The sequence below is a fragment of the Bombina bombina genome, chromosome 4, assembly GCF_027579735.1.
Source record: "Bombina bombina isolate aBomBom1 chromosome 4, aBomBom1.pri, whole genome shotgun sequence".
In the NCBI taxonomy this organism is placed as follows: Eukaryota; Metazoa; Chordata; class Amphibia; order Anura; family Bombinatoridae; genus Bombina; species Bombina bombina.
The window spans coordinates 511,972,369-511,993,184 of NC_069502.1; the positions used below are offsets into that span (position 1 = coordinate 511,972,369).

The following is a 20,816-nucleotide window of genomic DNA, read 5'->3' on the forward strand; positions in this document are numbered from 1 at the left end:
AACCAGACCTGAGCTATCAGCAGATTTCAAAGAAAAAAGACTTCCTGTCTATAAATCAGTCCAGATTGAAATGCATAGAAAGAACTGTTTGCAGAAAAGGCAAGTGAAGTCTGTGTTGTGTGATTATTTTATTAGGTTAATAATGCTATTTAGCAAATGTTTTTGTTCATTTAACTTAGTTTAATTATATATTCTGTGTTGTGTGATTATTTTATTAAGTTTATAATGCTGTTTAGCATTTAAAGTCTTCATTTCAAAGCTTTAAAAAAAAATGTGTTAGGTGTTACTTATGACAATTTTGAGAGGGGCCTGGAACCTATCTCCCTCACGTCCCATTGACTTACATTATAAACCGGGTTTCGATTTACAACCATTCCTTCTAGAACCTAACCCCGGCGTAAACTGAGGGCTACTTGTATATATAATAAACTGTAATTATTATGCTTCCAAAAAAAATCCACTCTGAGACAACTGTCTTTTCTTGATTTAGCCGTAAGAGAAAGTTGCTTTAGTTGCTTGATAACATTTGCGATGAAACAGAGTATTGAAGTATGCACTGATAATGCTAGTTCAATAAAAACATACCACTACATACTCTAGAGTGTGTATGTATATATATATATATATATATATATATATATATATATATATATATATATATATATGTTCCTGGGCTAACGTCTGATCCAGCTAATCCACCTTTACTGACAACGAGAGCTTTAGACTGTGAGAAAGGGGAGCGGTTTGGAGCTGAAAGCAAGTGCGGGGAGAGACTGGGATACAGACTCTGATGGGGATACTGAATCTGATGGAACGCGATACTGGATGGGCGGCGCTGTTAGGAAGGATGCGGCTACGGAAATAGCCGAACGGCAGGGGAGATAGATCTCCACGGGGAGACTAAGACCCCCAAGCCAGAAAAGAAAAAACGTATTTGAAAAACGAACCAACATTTTTTAAAATAACAATTACACATTTATTTACTACTATACTGAATTGTGCTGACTTGACTTTCAACAGGTATATATATTATACCTTATAAACTCTACGTAACCATTTAACAAAGTAGTGTGGCATATGACTGATGCCCTATAAACGATGTGATCACAGTCCAGGCACACACCGTACACTCATTATGCTGTGTGTAAATCGTCAGTCAGTGTTGCTCACATGCTCAGCGTACTGTGTAATCCGTATAGTAAGGGTTCTGTCAGTACAGTGATTAGCACACGTGATGAAGACACACACTCCCAGCTCAGAGCAGCCAGTAGTACACCCCAGTAGCTCTCTGTCCCTCTGCTGCTCCCGGTCTCCTCCTTCCTGCTGTCACTCAGAGGCGGGGCTCTCCAGCTCTCTCTCCTCCTTTCCGTGTATCCGGGGCCGGCCGGATGGCTGTGCTACTACAGGCCGGGGCTGTGGCCGAGTCTCAGCGCCTGCACTCTCTGTTTCACTGTATGCAGGTAAGGGGGGTCAGGGAGCAAGCAGACAGCAGCTGGGAACTTGGAACAGGGTGTAAAAAGTAGCGGTTCTGCCGTACACATTGTTAGTTTGCTGCTGTGCACTATGTACGTGTGTGTCAGGGCGGGGGTGTCAGTTTGTGTGTATCCGTAGGAGGGTTAGCGGGGGTGTGTGTGTGTTGGGGCGGGGAATAAATGTGTAGCTTTTAGATGTGTATATGGTGAGGATGCTTTATTGTTTTGGGGTATAGTGTGTTTGATTCATTGACATTGTATGTTGTGGCATAGAGCTAGATGCGTGGGACTTGATTTGTGTTTATATATAATTTGTGTCTAAGATGAGTGTGTTATGGGACACAGCTGCATATGAGTGACGTTTGGATATTAGCTGTTAAATGTGGGAAATGGGGTTATACACTGTTAAAGTATATATTGGTATTTGCCTGCTTGTATGTGTGAAGTCAAGCTTCCTCTGAATATGTGTGTACTTGTATGATCAGGCTCCATGTGTGTAGTGATTGGGGTTCAGCTATGCACATTTGTAAATTGAGGTAAGAGTAGATTGGGCTTGGTCCATGTACCTGTATGGGTTGGTTCAGTATTTGGGTTTGGCTGTCTACAAAAGTGGGCAGTGGTTGGGCTGCATGCAAGATCCAGGATGGTGTATACCTGTATGTTGTGGTTGAGTTTCATATACGTGTGGATGGTGATCAAACTGTGTGCCTTGGGGTCGAGCTGCGTTTATGGTTGAGCTGCGTATCTCTGCATTTTAGTGGTCCAGCTGTGTAGGTTGGTGTGCCTATTGGGAGTCAAACCAGTTGTCTGTGTGAGTTAGTCAATCTGTTTGTGTGTGGATTTGGAGTTGGTTGCCTACCAGTGTGGATCACTTTTGATCTGCATGCATAATTTTCAGTTGCTTGCATTTGGGGATGTTTATACATATCTATGGATTGGGGTAGGATCCAGCAACATACCCTGTATATCGCTGGTCTTTCTATGGAGTTTTTGTTACCAATAGCACAGCCAGTGGCGAGATTGAGCTATTTCCGGTGACCAGGAGGGAGGGTTACAATAATAAGGTCCCGCTGCTTGCGGTGGGACCCGCGCTATTATAAACATGTAAATCCTTAACAACCAGCGACGTACATAGTATGTTGTGGTCGTTAGAGGTTAAAGGGACACCCACATTTTTTTCTTTCGTAATTCAGATAGAGCGTGCAACTTTCTAATTTACTCCTATTATCATTTTTTCTTGCTTTCTTTATTTGAAAAAGGCATCTAAGCTAAGTAGCCAGGCAAGTTTTGCTTCAGAACGCTGGACAGCACTTGTGTATTGGTGGGTGAATTTAACCACCAATCGGCAAGAACAAACCAGGTTGTTCACCAAAAATGGACCAGCATCTAAACTTACATTCTTGCTTTTCAAATAAAGATACCAAGAGAATGAAGAAAATTTGATAATAGGAGTAATTTAGAAAGTTGCTTAAAATTGCATGCTCTATCTGAATCGTGAATTAAAACATTTGGGTTCAGTGTCCCTTTAATGTATTTGAGGATGTTTATTTGTGGAGTTGCAGTTTTGAAATTTAGGAAGGGGATACTTTGTCTCCGAAACGTTACATTAAAAGTTTTTTGCGTTTGAAAAAGTCCAGCGAGTGCAAGTTTTTGCTACTATTATATATATATATATATATATATATATATATATATATATGTTCAAAGTTATGCTTCTTTTGTAAGAAACATATTTGTGTTTTGAATGAATAACTTACCAGTTTGAGTACTTTTTTTTTTTTTTTATGTGAAAGGTGATTAACAAAGCCTAAGAGATGTCTTCTGTGTTTGTGTCCTAGTCTCTCAAACAAGACTGGAGACTGTGGAGGTCTAGTGATGGAAGCATTTTCTTCTCTGGTCACTTTTTGCTTTTGCTATGTTAAAAGTAGAATTTTGTATAGGTCTTTACATTTCTAATAACTGCTGTATTTTTATTTTTAAGTGATTTCTCTTTGGACTATAGTTATAGTACTGGAGCAGGTGTTAAAAGGACCATCTTGAGATTTATATGTTTCTGTGGGATCAGATTAGTAAATTTCATCATGTCTGTCTAGTATTGTCTGGTGGATATGTATGAGTATATCGTTAATTACACATCTACAGTGGATATAAAAAGTCTACACTCCCCTGTTAAAATGTCAGGTTTCCGTGATGTAAAAAAATGAGACAAAGATAAATCATTTCAGAACTGTTTCCACCTTTAATGTGACCTGTACAACTCAATTGGAAATACAAACTGAAATCTTTTAGGTAAAGGGAAATAAAAATAAAAAACTAAAATAATATGGTTGCATAAGTGTGAACACCCTTAAACTAATACTTTATTGAAGCACCTTTTGATTTTATTACAGCACTGTCTTTTTGGGTATGAGTTTTTCAGCATGGCACATCTTGACTTGGCAAGATTTGCCCACTCTTCTTTGCAAAAACACTCTAAATCTGTCAGAATGCAAAGGCATCTCCTGTACATCCCTCTTCAGATCACCCCACAGATTTTGAATTGGATTCAGGTCTGGGCTCTGGCTGGGCCGTCCCAAAACTTTAATCTTCTTCTGGTGAAGCCATTCCTTTGTTGATTTGGATGTACGCTTTGGGTAGTTGTCATGCTGAAATATGAAGTTCCTCTTAATGTTCAGCTTTCTAGCAGGAGCCTGAAGGTTTATGCCAATATTGTCTGGTATTTGGAACTGTTCATTATTCCCTCTACCTTGACTAAGGCCCCAGTTCCAGCTGAAGAAAAACCGCCCCAGAACATGATGCTGACACCACCATGCTTCACTGTGGGTATGGTGTTCTTTTGGTGATATGCAGTGTTGTTTTTGCGCCAAACATATCTTTTGGAATTATGGCCAAAAAGTTCAACTTTGGTTTCATCAGACCAGAACACCTTTTGCAACATGGTTTTGGGAAACTTCAGATGTGTTTTTGCAAAATTTAGCTGGACTTGGATGTTTTTTTGTTGTTGTAAGAAAAGGCTTCTGTCTTGCCACTCTACCCCATAGCCCAGACATATGAAGAATACGGGCGATTGTTGTCACATGTACCACACAGCCAGTACTTGCCAGATATTCCTGCAGCTCCTTTAATGTTGTTGTAGGCCTCTTGGTAGCCTCCCAGACCAGTTTTCTTCTCGTCTGTTCATCGATTTTGGAGGGACATCCAATTCTTGGTAATGTCACTGTTGCACCATATTTTCTTCACTTGATGATGATGACTGTCTTTACTGTGTTTGATGGTATATCTAATGCCTTGGAAATTCTTTTGTACCCTTCTCCTGACTGATACCTTTTTAACAATGAGATCCCTCTGATGCTTTAGAAGCTCTCTACGGACCATGGCTTTTGCTGTAGGATGCGACTAACAAAATGTCAGGAAAGACCTACTAGAACAGCTGAACTTTATTTGGGGTTAATCAGAGGCACTTTAAATGACAGGTGTGTACTGACTCATATTTAACATGATTTTGAATGTGATTGCTTAATTCTGAACACAGCTACATCCCCAGTTATAAAAGGGTGTTCACACTTGTGCAACCATATTATTTTAGTAATTTTTTATTTTTATTTCCCTTTACCTAAAATATTTCAGTTTGTTTTTCAATTGAGTTGTACAGTTTATAGGTCACATTAAAGGTGTAAAAAGTTCTGAAATGATTTATCTTTGTCTCATTTTTTTTACATCACAGAAACCTGACATTTTAACAGGGGTGTGTAGACTTTTTACATCCACTTTCTATCAAATTCATAGATGGATACACACACGTCAAAAGCGGTCAAAAATGTCACTCGCTACTCTGATCCAACCCTTTACCTTACCACACCTAACCCCCCCTCTTTGCATATGTTTAGCCATTGTAAAACATCTTATTGTGCAGTAATTTTTCATATTGTTTCTATCTTAAAGGGACAGTATACACCAATTTTCATTTAACTGCATACAATAGACACTATTATTAAGAATAATATGCACAGATACTGATCTAAAAATCCGGTATAAAACAGTTTAAAAACTTACTTAGAAGCTCCCAGTTTAGCTCTGTGGAAAATGTTTGCTGGATCACCCACTGAAAGTGGTTCTGTAGCAAAAAGAGCAGACTCCCCCTTCCTCTCCATATGAACAGACTCTTTACACAAACAGGAGCAAGCTGGAGTAGGTATACAACAGTATACTTCTAAAACGTTGGGGCTTGGTTAGTCTGAAAATCAGTGCAATATTATTTAAAAATAAGCAAAACTATACCATAAAAAAAGAAACGCTGTATAGGCTATATAAATGGATCATCTACAAAACATTTATGCAAAGAACAATCTAGTGTATAATGTCCCTTTTAAACCATGACAAGTTAAGTAATTTTAATGCAATTATTACAAATATATACATTTGCTGGTCGTTTTGTACATTGTATAGACAGCATTTAACTCACTCTCTGTATGCCGAAGTTCAATCTCTACTCGTCCAGGGCAAGTAGAACTTTTGATATATATACATACATACATACATACATACATACATACATACATACATACATACATACATACATACATACATACATACATACATACATACACACACACACACACACACACATTTATTCAATAAAAATATTCATCCAAAGGTGAGTCAACGTTTCGTCTTATATGTTAAGCCTTTGTCAAGACCATCTAAAATACAAATATAGCATTACCTTAATATTGTGTAATATCGAACGTGTATGTTACACTTTAACGTAGTGCCCATATAACTCCTTATTAAAAAAAAAATCCACTCTGTTCATATCAATAGGTGAAAACACCATCGTATCAAGTGTTTGGTTATTTCACTTCTACTCTTGATTTCAATATGTACATCATTTTTTGTCACCATTTACAATACTCGATACACAAGTCTCGCATTAAAATAGCCGCTATCGAATGATTGGTGGTGACGTCACGTGTACCGTCATAGGGGTGGCGTTTTAATACATCAAATATTGAAACACAGTGTCTCAAATACATTAGTAGCAATTATACAGAAGGACAGTAATGGATTTGTTATAAACAGACATGTTGTGGCACATTTTAAATCAATATTGTTACAATCCTCTTTCTTGCACAGAAAGCATCTAGAAATATTCATGGCATATTATAAGTATATTTGATCTTGTCTTGACAAGATTTGATAGTGTATATATACGCTTATAGTGGATTTTTTACATCGTATTTTTAAATTTACCAATTTGTTTCATACCCCACTATGAGAGACAATTGCATAGAAGCTAACTTTTCAGAGATAACATTTCACTAGCTCGACCTACTTGTATGTAAGTGTGGGTGAGAGAGAGATATTTTCAAATGGATGTTATATCCTATTCTTATGTTCACACCTGTTCAATAGAATAGTGAATAATCTATATATGTATTGAGTAGGGGGTCAACCGGTTATTAGGGCCGATATTGGGAATTTCTGAAATAATTGGTTTCGGTCAGAAACTTGCCGATATTACCGATATGCAGCAAATAAAAAGTAATTTAGCTCAGTGTACTTTAGGGAAACTATGTAGTTTTAAGTGAAAAAAACTGTTTGTTAATGCAAGTCCATCTATAAGCCTGCCATTGGGGGGTATGGTAATTGGTAACTGAGCTCCCAGGAACACCTGGGCTTGGATTCTGTTATCAGATTTAGTGATGCACTACATCTTGGTTTTGCAGCTTGATAGCACATATAAGCTGGACATAGCATTGCATAGCACCTAATAATAAATAGCACTGATAACAGAGTCCAAGCCCAGGTGTTCCTGGGAGCTCAGTTACCAACTACCATACCCCCAATGGCAGGCCTGTAGATGGACTTGCATAAACAAACATATATTTGATTTGTGAAATGGACAATTTGATTTTTAAGTGGCACTTAAAACTACATTGTTTCCCTGAAGTACACAGAGCTAATTTACTTTTGATTTGCTCATAGGGGTCGGCAATACATAAAATCAATCTGCTTGCTAATTGCTGTCAGAAATAGAACATTATTTATAGCATTATGATAAATTTTACATATTTGCAAAACATTTCACTAAAGCTGCTATAATTGACTATTTTTAATTTAAATATTTTATTTTTCCCATTTGATGGGCATAGAAATTTTTTTTAAAAAAATTATAGTTCAGGCACAACAAACCTTGAGTAGAAAGCTATGCAGTATAGGAGACTAGTATCAATATTTTCTAGCAGTGGATAAAAATGCTCTAACTATATGGTGGAGCTGTTACACATGTATAAAACTGCCCATAAGTGACATAATAAACATCAGTACCAGGGAAGGTATTTGCAATCCAGTAAATATATGAGCATATTAAAAATTATATCAAATAAATCTAGCACTGATATTCCAGCATGTCCTTTCTTTCCCTGTCAAGTATATGTATGTGTATATATATATATATATATATATATATATATATATATATATATTTTTTTTTTTTTTTTTAAATAATTTTTATTGAAGACAAAGTATTAAACATACATTTCACAGCATATCAAAACAAAATGAAAAGGTAAATAGTTGTTACAATCGTAAAATGCAGTATAATAAAGATTGTATATTCAGTCCTCTTTTTCTTTTTATGCTTCGGCATAATCTATAAAACATATCTGAAACTCAGTAGTAATGTTCACAGGGTAGTTGTAGAAATAAATGTTATAACTAACTGATATTGTCAACATTAATCAATCTCGTTAAGAACAAATGCAAAAGCCATATCATACTTGTACAGTTAATATGCAACAATGATGTTCTAGTTGGCTTGAGAGTATGCCTGTATCTAACACTTGTGTCCTTCAAAATTAAGATTATATGAAGGTTTATTAAATGCTCAGGTGGTGCTGTGTTTTGGCAGACGATTTCTCATCTAGGTAAGGTTTCTGCTCTATTTAATTTGTTCCCTATACTGTGTCCATTCCAGCAACATGTATTCATGGATATCTATTGTCCCCTTCTGCATGTGGTGATACCTCTCTAGCTGTATCAGGGTGTCTACTTGTTTTTTCCACTCTGTTATGTTTGGAACAGTCTTTGTTTTCCATTTTTGTGGTATTATTAGTTTTGCGCTGTTAAGCATGACCAACAGCAAGGCTCTTACCGCCTTGTTCTCGATTCTAGGGAGGGAGAGATAAAGGAGTATTTTAGGGTCATTTGGGATTGTTTTCCCCACCGCTCTGGAGATGTGTGTGAGGATCTCTATCCAATAGGAGTCCAGGTTAGGGCAACTCCACCAAATATGTGTCGGTGTGCCCTCCTCCCCGCAGCCTCTCCAGCACTTCCCGTTCGCTGTTTTATATAAATGTTGTAACCTGCTGGGTGTAAGATACCACCTCGAAAGAAACTTATAACTAGACTCCTGTATCCTAGCTGAAATTGAGGCCTTTTTCGTGGCTTCAAATGCCCTCCACCACTCTTGGGGTGTAATATCAATATTTAGCTCCCTTTCCCACGACTTAGTGTATGAGGGGAGCGTGTGTTTGTCTGGAGTGAGGAGTGTTCTATAGAGAAGGGATATGGCATGTCTAGTGGGGGTGTCCCGTGAGCACAATGTCTCAAATGTTGTCAGTTGTCTGGTGAATTGTTCCCTATGCTGGTGTGTGTTAAGAAAATGAGATAGTTGAGCATGTGAGTACCAATTCATACCTCTATCTTCAAGTGTTTCCCAAATTTCTGTCAGTGGTTTGATCTTTTTGCCCGAGAGGATGGTCAAAAGTGACCTTTCTTTTATTGGCGTCCCTTTCTCCCTACGTGGTTGTCTTAGGTTCCATGGTAGTTCCGGATTGCTACATATGGGGGTTAGGGGGGGAATGTATAGAAGATATGTTCACTGAGGTGTTAATTAATTTATCCCACGTGTTGTAGAATGCAGACAATAGTGGGTATTCTGTCGCTGCTCTGTGTCTATAGTTCGCGTTCAGCCAAGCTGACATGCCTGCATTATCAGTTTCCATGATGTCACAGTCCAGCTGCACCCAACATTTCTGTGTGTCATTTTGGCACCATTCAAGGAGCCGTTGCAGGTTGATAGCCTGCTTGTATACAGTCAGATTGGGTACTCCAAGTCCTCCCCTATCCCTTGGGTAGTACATTGTGTGTTTTGCTATTCTGGGTCTGATCTCTCCCCAGATGTATCTTTCGATATGTGTCTGAAGTTTGTCTAGAAAGCCTAGGGGGAGTGGTATAGGGGTGGTCTGCAGAATGTATAGGATTCTTGGTAGGATGTTCATTTTTATGACATTAATCCGGCCTAGCCAGGATATTTTTTTATTTTTCCAGCTAGAGAGATCTGCCACTATGGCGCTCTCAAGTGATTTATAATTACTTTGAAATATTATCTGAGGGTCTGAGGATATGTAGATCCCTAGGTATTTCATTTTTTCCCGTTGTCTTCTAAGGGGGCAGTTACATAGCAGCTTATTTAGTATTTCTGGGTCGTAAGTAATGTTGAGTATTTCAGATTTGTTAATGTTCAAGTGGAAGTTAGATATCTTCCCGTATTCTTCAAATATATTTAGGGCTTCAGGCAATGCAGTGTCTATGTTGGTGAGGATGAGCATGATGTCATCAGCGTATAGGGCTACCTTATAGTCTGTGTCCCCCACTGTAAGACCTGTAACTTGCTTGCATTCCCGCAATTTTTGGGCGAGCACTTCTACTGAAAGAGCAAATAAGACTGGGGATAAGGGGCAACCCTGACGGGTTCCATTGCGAATTATGAATTTATCTGACATGAGATTGTTTACTCTGACCTGAGCTGTGGGTGCTTCATATAGCACAAAGATTTGGTGTATGAAGGTGTCGCTGAATCCCATGTGTCTAAGTGTTGCTCTGAGGAACTGCCAGTGGACCCTGTCAAAGGCTTTTTCAGCGTCTGTGGACACAAGGACCACTGGCAGCTTTTGTTGTTGGGCATGTGTGGTCAACTGCAGGATTTTTAGAGTATTGTCCTTAGCCTCTCTTCCCGGCACGAATCCCACCTGGTCAGGGTGTACTAGTTTAGGTAGGAATTTGTTAATTCTCGTGGCCAGGATCTTTGCATAGATTTTTATGTCCGAATTGAGAAGTGAAATAGGGCGGAAATTTTCGGGTCTGTCTGGTGTTTTGCCTGGCTTAGGGATTACTGTGATGTGCGCCGTGAGCATATGTCCTGAGAAACCTCCTTCTGTTAATAATGAGTTAAAAAGTGTGGTGAGTGGGGAAAGAACATGATGTAAGTATGTTTTATAGTATTTTATCCCCAAGCCATCTGGACCTGGGCTTTTCCCATTTGGCATGCTTTTAATCGCTTGTTTTACCTCCTCCGTAGTGATTGGCAATTCTAGTGATTCAGATTCCTCTAGTTCAAGAGTGGGGAGATGTATTCCAGATAGAAACTTTTCTATGTCTGATTGTGTGCTTGGGTTTTCAATGTTATATAGATTCTCATAATATCTCCTCAATGTCTCTGCAATGTGTTTGCTATCTTTGTGAACGTGTCCATTGGCGTCTCTGATGTGATATTTGTGTGACCCTAGTTGTTTACGCCTGAGAGCTCTTGCCAAAGATGTTCCCACCTTATCATTTATATCAAAATATTTTTGTTTCAGAAATATAGATTGCTGTTGATACTTTTGAAGGAGGTGATTGTGTAAGTCATTTCTCGCCTGGGTGAGTGATTCCTGTGTCTTGCTTGAGGACGGCTCTCTTTTATGTTCTTTTTCCCAATACCTAATTTGGGCCAAGGTGGAGTTCAGAAATTGCCTGTCTGACTTTTTTTCCCTAGCTTTGTATTTTATAAACTCCCCCCGAATAACACATTTATGTGCCTCCCAGGTTGTAGTGTTTGTTGTGTCTGTTGCATTGTTCTCCCTGAAGTAGTGTCCTAGTGTTTTGTCTATTTCCGTCTTGATTAATGGGTGTTCAAGCATCTGTTCGTCTAGTCTCCATGTGTACTGTAGGTCCAGTTTGTCAGGCCAGTCGAGTGTGCATTGTACCGGTGCATGATCCGACCACGTTTGTGAGAGTATTTTAGAGTCAATGATCTTTGCCAGTCCAATTTGGTCAGTCATGAGGTAATCAATCCTAGTGTATATCTGGTGTGGGTGCGAATAAAATGTGTAATCCCTTGTGTCTGGGTTCGCTGTCCTCCAAATGTCATGTAACCTTAACAGTCTAAGCTGTGTGTTGGCAGCTTTAATAACTTTGGTTGAAGTGCTGGATTTGCCGCTGGAAGTGTCTCTAGAGGGATCTAGGGGTAGATTTAGGTCGCCCCCCATGAGCAATGTGCCCCTGGAAAGTTCTAGTAGTTTGTATACCAACTGTTTGAGCAGTAGGTGTTGCTCCTGGTTCGGGAGGTACACGCAAACCAGGGTGGCTGGCTGGCCATATAAGAGTCCCATTACTATGATGTATCTACCCCCCTTGTCTTTTTCTACGTGGGAAGGCTGAAATGTGACTGAATTTCTGATAAATATACCCACTCCGCCTTTCTTTGATTCTCCTGAGGCTAGAAAGAATGTTTTGTATCTGTTGTTAATTAGTTTAGGTTCTCGGCCTTTCTTAAAGTGTGTTTCCTGGACAAAGATAATGTCTCCTGCGTCTCTATGCAATTGGCTAAAGGCTATTGATCTTTTCATGGGACTATTTAAGCCTTTGGCATTTATGGTAATCAATGTGAGATGTCTAGCCTGCATTGTAATGTCTCCGCTCACTTCAAGTGATATATGAGAGTGTCAGTATTTTCCCGAGTCTGTCAGAGGTGACTGAGAGGGTGTATGTGCTTTTATGTGCTTGGTGATGTCAGGCTATAGGGTCTAGAGTTATGTGGTTTGTTTCTCTAGGATTCCCAAGAGGTGTGGTATAGACGTTCAGAAACCTTGTGCAAAAAACAGAGAAGTAAGCACCAACAGTACCTGTCTTATTACAGATAAACAGTTAAACCTAGTCAATATTTTTCACTTATCAATACAGTATATTGGTAACAGTGCAATATAACAAGTGTTCTCCTAAACAATGAGGTAAGTATCCCAACCATCAAGCCCAATACAAAAAAAAAACATTCTGAAATATATACATTATACGACCTGTATCTTTGTCAGGTTATTAAAAGTCCCAGCTGCCGGGGGAGATCATTCTTTTAAGTAGTGTCCCTTGAGTTTCTTCTGAGATCCAGATCCCCCCCTTTTGGATTTGCTTCGTTTTCTGGGGTGTTAGCTGATGTGGAAGCTCCCTCATCTGGGATTGCTGCCATGGATGCTTGGAGTGTTGTTCTTAAGCCGGGTGGTGTAATGGATATCTGGAGAGCCTTGCAAAATCGCTGTAGATCTTCTGGTGTCTTATATATTGCTGTGGTGTCTCCTCTTGAAGCTATGATACTCACTGGGAATCCCCAGCGGTATATAATATTTTGATCTCGGAGCACAGAGGTTATGAAATGGAGTTCCCTCCGTTTTTGCAAAGTCGCTGGGCTGAGATCTGCAAAAATTTGTATTTTAAAGCCTGCATGTGTTATGTTTTGTTTTTGTCTAGAGCATTTTAAGATTTCTTCTCTGTCCTTATGATGCAGCAGTTTAAGCACAATGTCTCTGGGTGGTGCCTTGGGGGGTGGTTTGGCCCTTAGTGCCCTGTGGGCTCTCTCTATTGGTACCTCTGGAGCGTTATTATCCCCCTTTACTGTTTTAAAAAGGTTCTGCAAACATCCTTCCAATGCCGCTGGTAATATGGTTTCCGGAATTCCCCGGATGCGAAGGTTATTCCTTCTCCCTCTATTATCCAAGTCCTCTACTTTTTCCAATAAGTGATCAATTGTGTCCCCCTGGTCGTATACCAGGCGAGAGAGGTGTTGGACATCATTATAAGTTGTATTGTGGCTCTCTTCTAGTACTGATACTCTTTTTGTCACTTTTAGTATATCTTTTTTCATGTCTCCATACCATCCTTTGACCTCTGTCATCATTTCTTTTATATCTTCTTTAGTGCAAAGTAATTTTAAGTCCCCTTTGGTGAGGTTTGTCGAGTCTGATAAAGTGCAGGGTGGTGAATGAGAAATCTCTCCTTCATTGGGGCTATTATTTAAGTCCAGTGTAGGGATTGCTGGTGTTGCTTCTGCTGGCTTCAAATATTGTTGCATCGTTTTTATGCTTGTATGGCCCTCTGGCTTGCTAGGCCTGCGTCCTGGCATGATATGTTAGCCTAGGTATGTTTGCTCCGGTTTGTTTTTTGTTTATTTATTTGCTTGTTTTATTTCTCCCCTTTGCAGTTCGGGTTAGTTATATTTTAGCAATCCGTTTTAGGTAGCGTGTTTTAATTGTATAATGATAATATGGTCTGTCTCTTATCCCCTTTTTGCAACAGTTAATAGCTGGGTGTTCTGTCAGTAAGGGGTTACACGTCTGTGGAGCCTCCTGTTGTCAGTGCATACCTCTGGGCTGTAGCGGATTGGCAATTGCCTGTCCTGCAGGCTGGCTGGAGCTTGGAGATGCGTAGTTTGACTCGGTGCTAGGCACGGTTTATCTTTGCGCGCCGTGGCGCCTGCTTCGAGTTATAGGTCAAGCTGAGGTCTGTTTAGATGGCGACTCCCAAAGTATGCGTAGGCGGTATTTTTTCCTCCCGATATCAGGTGTGCTCGTCGGGTTGTATATTGACCCCCGGCAGAAGGTCCTTAATCTTTGTTAATAGGTCGTAATGATCCGGGCTGATGCGTTGGGCCTAGGAGCTTGTTTAATGTGCGGCCATCTCTCTAAGCGGCCAAGCTCCGCCTCCCTATATAATATATATATATATATATATATATATATAAAAATTAATTAACCTACAGGGTGCATGCACTCACTACCTGGGTACTATCCTTGATAATGTATATATCCCCTATCTTCTCTTGGGAGTGCCCTACCAAGAGAAGATAGGGTGGATATATATATATACTTTACTTTTAACCCTTATCTGTAAAGTGTACCAATATATAAAAAAAACAGAAGCCGTTTAACAGGAGGACATGCTGAAATGTTATGCTTTCTGCACTATAATGTTGTTCTACTTAACTGGGAGTATTGAAGAAATTGTGTAGTGTCTAGCTTTGCAGTAGTGACTTAAATTTAATTTTATATCAGTGTGCAATTTAACGGTATTTATGCCATTTTCTATGTTTTGGGAAGCCATTTAATAAGTTAATTTTCAAGCACATTATTTTTTGCAGTTTATTTTTAATGTTTTAAAATTTTAATAAACATGTTCAGTTTTTACCAAATTTGTGTAGAAATGTTGTTGATTTTTCAAAACTTTAAAATTACAGAATATCGCCCCCTGTTATCGGTTATTGTCCTGAAAGGTGGCCAATAATCGGTATCGGTGTCCTTTGGGACACTATAAGAGTATATATACTATCAAATCTTGTCAAGACAAGATCAAATACAGGTAGCCCTCAGTTTACGCCGGGGTTAGGTTCCAGGAGGAATGGTTTTAAATCGAAACCGTTGTAAATTGAAACCCAGTTTATAATGTAAGTCAATGGGAAGTGAGGGAGTTAGGTTCCAGGCCCCTCTCAAACTGACATAAGTAACACCTTATACATTATTTTTAAAGCTTTGAAATGAAGACTTTAAATTCTGAACAGCATTATAAACCCAATAATATAGATTGTATCATCATCAAACTAAGTTTAATGAACAAACATTTGCTAACAGCACCTAATAAAATAATCACACAGCAGACTGCATCATCATCAAACTAAGTTTAATGAACAAAAAGTTTTTTTTTACTTGCATTGTTCTGCAATCAGTTCTCTGCATTGTTAGCATGTTAGATAATATTGGGTCTGCACCTATTATATGCATTTCAATCTGAAGTGATTAATAGGCAGTTAGGCACCTTCACCTCAAGCAGCTGGACAGGAAGATAATAGGGAAGTGGCTGCTCGATAGCTAATGTCCTGTGTACACAGATTAATTTCAGACCTGTTAAATTGCATAACTATGCTGCAAAACAAGCGGACAGCTCCACCTACTGGCTATTTTAATTACTGCACATGACTGAAAAAAAAGGTTGTTCTGAAACGGCGTAAACCGAAGGCCACCTGTATACTTATAAAATGCCATAAATATTTCTAGATGCTTTCTGTGTAAGAAATTTAATTAAATAAAGGTATCGGTGTTAGCCCTGAAAAAGCAATATCGGTCTATCCCTACATGCCCGTGTGGGAAATGTTATATTGTAAAAACAGTTGCCATGCTAAGAACCATTATTTATAGATAGAATCCCACCCCTAAAGAAAGGGGGTAATAGAGATGAAGAATTAATTAAGAGAGAAACTAAATGGATCCATAGATTGGGTACCTTTATTCCCCAAAGGACTCAATCCATATATAGATTATTCACTATTCTATCGAACAGGTGTGAACATATAATAGGATATAACATCCATTTGAAAATATTTATATATATCTCACCCACAGTTACATACAAGAAGGTTGTGCTAGTGAAATTTAATCTCTGACAAGTTAGCTTCTATGTAATAGTCTGTAATATGAATCAAATTGTTAAAAGATATTGGTATATTTAAAAATAAGATGTAAAAAAATCCACTATAAGAGTATATATACTATCAAATCTAGTCAAGACAAGATCAAATATACTTATAAAATGCCATGAGTATTTCTAGATGCTTTCTGTGTAAGAAAGAGGATTGTAACAATATTGATTTAAAATGTGCCAAAACATGTCTGCTTATAACAAACCAATTACTCTCCTTCTGTATAATTGCTACTAATGTATTTGAGACACTGTGTTTCAGTATTCGATGTATCCAATGATTGCTGTAAATATTTTTCTAATATGGCTGCGGTGGAAGTGAAACTCCACCGCAATGACAATACACGTGACGTCGCCACCAATCATTTGTTAGTGGCTATTTCAATGCAAAGCTTGTGTATACGAGTTATACACAGTCTTGGAATGGCTGTTTAACACGCTGTGATACAAACAAACAAACAAACAATCAAACAAACAGCTCTAATAAGTTATGAAAAAACTACCGTTATAGATATGTAACATGAGCAACATGTAATGAAATGTTTTTATTGAGTATTGTAAATGGTGACAAAACTTTGTACATATTGAAATCAAGAGTAGAAGGGAAATAACCAAACACTTGATACAATGGTGTTTTCACCTATTGATATGAATAGAGTGGATTTTTTTTAATGAGGTTATATGGGCACTATGTTAATATGTAACATACACGTTTCATATTAGACACAATATTTAGGTAATGCTATATTTGTATTTTAGATGGTCTTGACAAAGGCTTAAAGGGACATTAAACCCAATTTTTTTCTTTCATGATTTAGAAAGAGCATTCAATTTTAAACAACTTTCTAATTTACTTCTATTATTATTATTATCTAATTTGCTTCATTCTCTTGATATCCTTGGCTGAAAAGCATATCTAGATAGGATCAGAAGCTCCTGATTGGTGGCTGCACATAGATGCCTTGTGCTATTTCTTAAACAAAGGATATCTAAAGAATGAAGCAAATTAGATAATAGAAGTAAATTGGAATATTGTTTAAAATTGTATTCTCTATCTGATTAATGAAAGAAAAAATTTGGGTTTAATGTCCCTTTAACATATAAGCCGAAACGTTGACTCACCTTTTTATATGAATATTTTTGGAGTAGACGCTGCTTGAATTAAAAATAAGACCTGTGAGTGCCCTCATACTTTGATTCTATTTATATGATTGGAGGAGACACCCGGGCTAATATACACACAACGGCTAGGAGTGAGTGCATGGAGATGAAGAAGTGTGTGTGTATGTATGTGCTAAGCTTTATCTGATTTTGCTTTTTTTCTGAGTTACATTTTTTTTAAAGTTTACACATGCAATAAATAAAGAAAAGCTATAATGTATTCTTATTAAGTACCAAGAAGTTCCTACAGCTAATTTCATTGAAACTAGTTTTGTTGTTTGTCTTTTAATGCTCTCAGCCTGTATTGAACAATGAGAAATATGTACTTTAAGATTCTGTACAGTTCAATGTATTTTTTATTGAGAAATGTATGTTTAACAGTTATATTAAAAAAAATCATGATTAAAATTGCTTTTGCGATATTCATTTTTTTTTTCTCATATCGCGATGCCTGATGCATGCAGAAACAGTGCGGTCTTGCCAGTATTGGCAAGATTCCAGCTCCTACAGCCATGGAAGAGCTACAGACTGACAATGTACATTTTATAGCGACTGCTGTTAAGGGATTAGTAAATGCAATATATTTTATATAATTGTGATTAATTTTCAAATTAACATGTTTAACCCTTTAAGAGCTAAGCACTTTCCCACCTGGGTGCTAAGGTGATTTAAGTTGTTTTTTAAATTTTTTTTTTTTTTTTACTTTTGTATTTTTTCCCCCAGACTTACACCGTTGGAAAGGTTAGGCGATTCTTGGGTCTTGGAGGTCTGTAGCTGCTTAGATGCCTGAGATACAGGCGTCTAAGCAGCATGCCTCCTTTCCCTATACTTTGTACTGTAAATTTTTAATAAAGTTGCGCAGTGACGTCACAGCGCAAAACTTGAATGTGTGTATATGTATATATATATATATATATAACACACACACACACACACACACACACACACACACCTGATTCAGGAAAGACGCTCCCTCAGACAGATTCTGATATGACAGCCTTTAAATTTAAGCTTGAACACCTCCGCTTATTGCTCAGGGAGGTATATATATATACACACACATATATAGATATATATATATATATATATATATATATATATATCTATACACGTGTGTGTGTGTGTGTGTGTGTATATATATGTGTCACCTGTATAAATAAAAAGCTTATTATGCTGTATGAGTGGTAGTCCCGGTGAGTGCTCTCTTTTTGCTGAAAATACTATATATATTATGAAGCAATGTTAGCACTTCCCTTCAGGTGCTCGCTGCCAGCCCCGGTTCTCCCAGACCGTGTATAGAAGCAAGAAATATCAAATATGGCGGCACTGTGTCACCCCCAGGGGATCCAAGCTGCTCACGTCTTCTGAGTTAACCTGACTTCTTCCACCTCCAAGATTAAAGGGTCACAGTAGTGTAGTAATAATGTATCTGATACAACTTGTTCCAGAAATTGTTTTACTTTTATGCTCTTGATAAAGGCTTTTTTAGCGGAAACGCGTTGAGCTGTATTTTGAATAAACCTGAAGCTGCACCTGAAGACACCATTGTGATGTTTCTCTTAAGTGTATCCAGTCCACGGATCATCCATTACTTATGGGATATTCTCCTTCCCAACAGGAAGTTGCAAGAGGATCACCCACAGCAGAGCTGCTATATAGCTCCTCCCCTAACTGCCATATCCAGTCATTCTCTTGCAACCCTCAACAAAGATGGAGGTCGTAAGAGGAGAGTGGTGTTTTATACTTAGTTTATTTCTTCAATCAAAAGTTTGTTATTTTTAAATGGTACCGGAGTGTACTGTTTATCTCAGGCAGTATTTAGAAGAAGAATCTGCCTGCATTTTCTATGATCTTAGCAGAAGTAACTAAGATCCATAGCTGTTCTCACATATTCTGAGGAGTGAGGTAATTTCAGAGAGGGAATGGCGTGCAGGTTTTCCTGCAATAAGGTATGTGCAGTTAATATTTTTCTAGGGATGGAATTTGCTAGAAAATGCTGCTTATACCGGATTAATGTAAGTAAAGCCTTAAATGCAGTGATAGCTACTGGTATCAGGCTTATTAATAGAGATGCATACTCTTATAAAAATGTAATATAAAACGTTTGCTGGCATGTTAATCGTTTTTATATATGTTTGGTGACAAAACTTATTGGGGCCTAGTTTTTTTCAACATGGCTGGTTTGATTTCTGCCTAGAGACAGTTTCCTGAAGCTTTCCACTGTTGCAATATGAGTGGGAAGGGCCTATTTTAGTGCTTTTCTGTGCAGCTAAAAATACTGACAGAGACATTCAGCTTCCCTCTGCATGATACAGGACATCTCTGAAGGGCTCAAAAGGCTTCAAAGTCGTGTTTGAGGAGGGTAACAATCACAGTAGACTGTGGCAGTTGTTGTGACTGTGTTTAAAAAACGTTTTTGTCATTTATTATTCTGTTTTTGTTATTAAGGGGTTAATCATCCATTTGCAAGTGGGTGCAATGCTCTGCTGACTTGTTACAAACACTGTAAAATTTTTGTTAGTGTAACTGCCTTTTTTCACTGTTATTTCAAATTTTGTCAATTTGTTTCTCTTAAAGGCACAGTAACGTTTTTTATATTGCTTGTTAACTTGCTTTAAAGTGTTTTCCAAGCTTGCTAGTCTCATTGCTAGTCTGTACAAACATGTCTGAAACAGAGGATACTTGTTCATTATGTTTAAAAGCCATGGTGGAGCCCCATAGGAGAATGTGTACTAAATGTATTGATTTCACCTTAAACAGTAAAGATCAGTCTTTATCTATAAAAGAATTGTCACCAGAGGGGTCTGTCGAGGGGGAAGTTATGCCGACTAACTCTCCCCACGTGTCGGACCCTTCGCCTCCCGCTCAAGGGACGCACTCTAATATGGCGCCAAGTACATCAGGGACGCCCATAGCGATTACTTTGCAGGACATGGCTGCAATCATGAATAATACCCTGTCAGAGGTATTATCCAGATTGCCTGAATTGAGAGGCAAGTGCGATAGCTCTGGGGTTAGATGAGATACAGAGCGCGTAGATGCTGTAAGAGCCATGTCTGATACTGCGTCACAATATGCAGAACCTGAGGACGGAGAGCTTCAGTCTGTGGGTGACGTCTCTGATTTGGGGAGACCTGATTCAGAGATTTCTAATTTTAAATTTAAGCTTGAGAACCTCTGTGTATTGCTTGGGGAGGTATTAGCTGCTCTGAATGACTGGGACACAATTGCAGTGCCAGAGAAATTGTGTAGGCTGGATAAATACTATGCAGTGCCGGTGAGTACTGATGTTTTTCCAATACCTAAAAGGCTTACAGAAATTATTAGTAAGGAGTGGGATAGGCCCGGTGTGCCCTTTTCCCCACCTCCTATATTTAGAATTTTTTTTCCAATAGATGCCACTACATGGGACTTATGGCAGACTGTCCCTAAGGTGGAGGGAGCAGTTTCTACTTTAGCAAAGCGTACCACTATCCCGGTTGAGGACAGTTGTGCTTTTTCAGATCCAATGGATAAAAAATTGGAGGGTTACCTTAAGAAAATATTTATTCAACAAGGTTTTATTTTACAGCCCCTTGCATGCATTGCGCCTGTCACTGCTGCGGCGGCATTCTGGTTTGAGGC

General features: G+C 38.4%; 1 protein-coding gene across 3 annotated transcripts in view; it reads left to right on the forward strand.

The window, feature by feature from the left end:
- The first annotated feature begins 1,318 nt into the window (after positions 1–1,318).
- The window catches only part of FAM135A (family with sequence similarity 135 member A), a 672,026-nt gene continuing 652,528 nt past the window's right edge, over positions 1,319–20,816 (forward strand). For all 3 annotated transcript variants that reach the window (XM_053710421.1, XM_053710424.1, XM_053710423.1), the window contains exon 1: positions 1,319–1,460. The gene's annotated coding sequence lies outside the window, so the exon portion shown is untranslated. The remainder of the gene's footprint in view (positions 1,461–20,816) is intronic.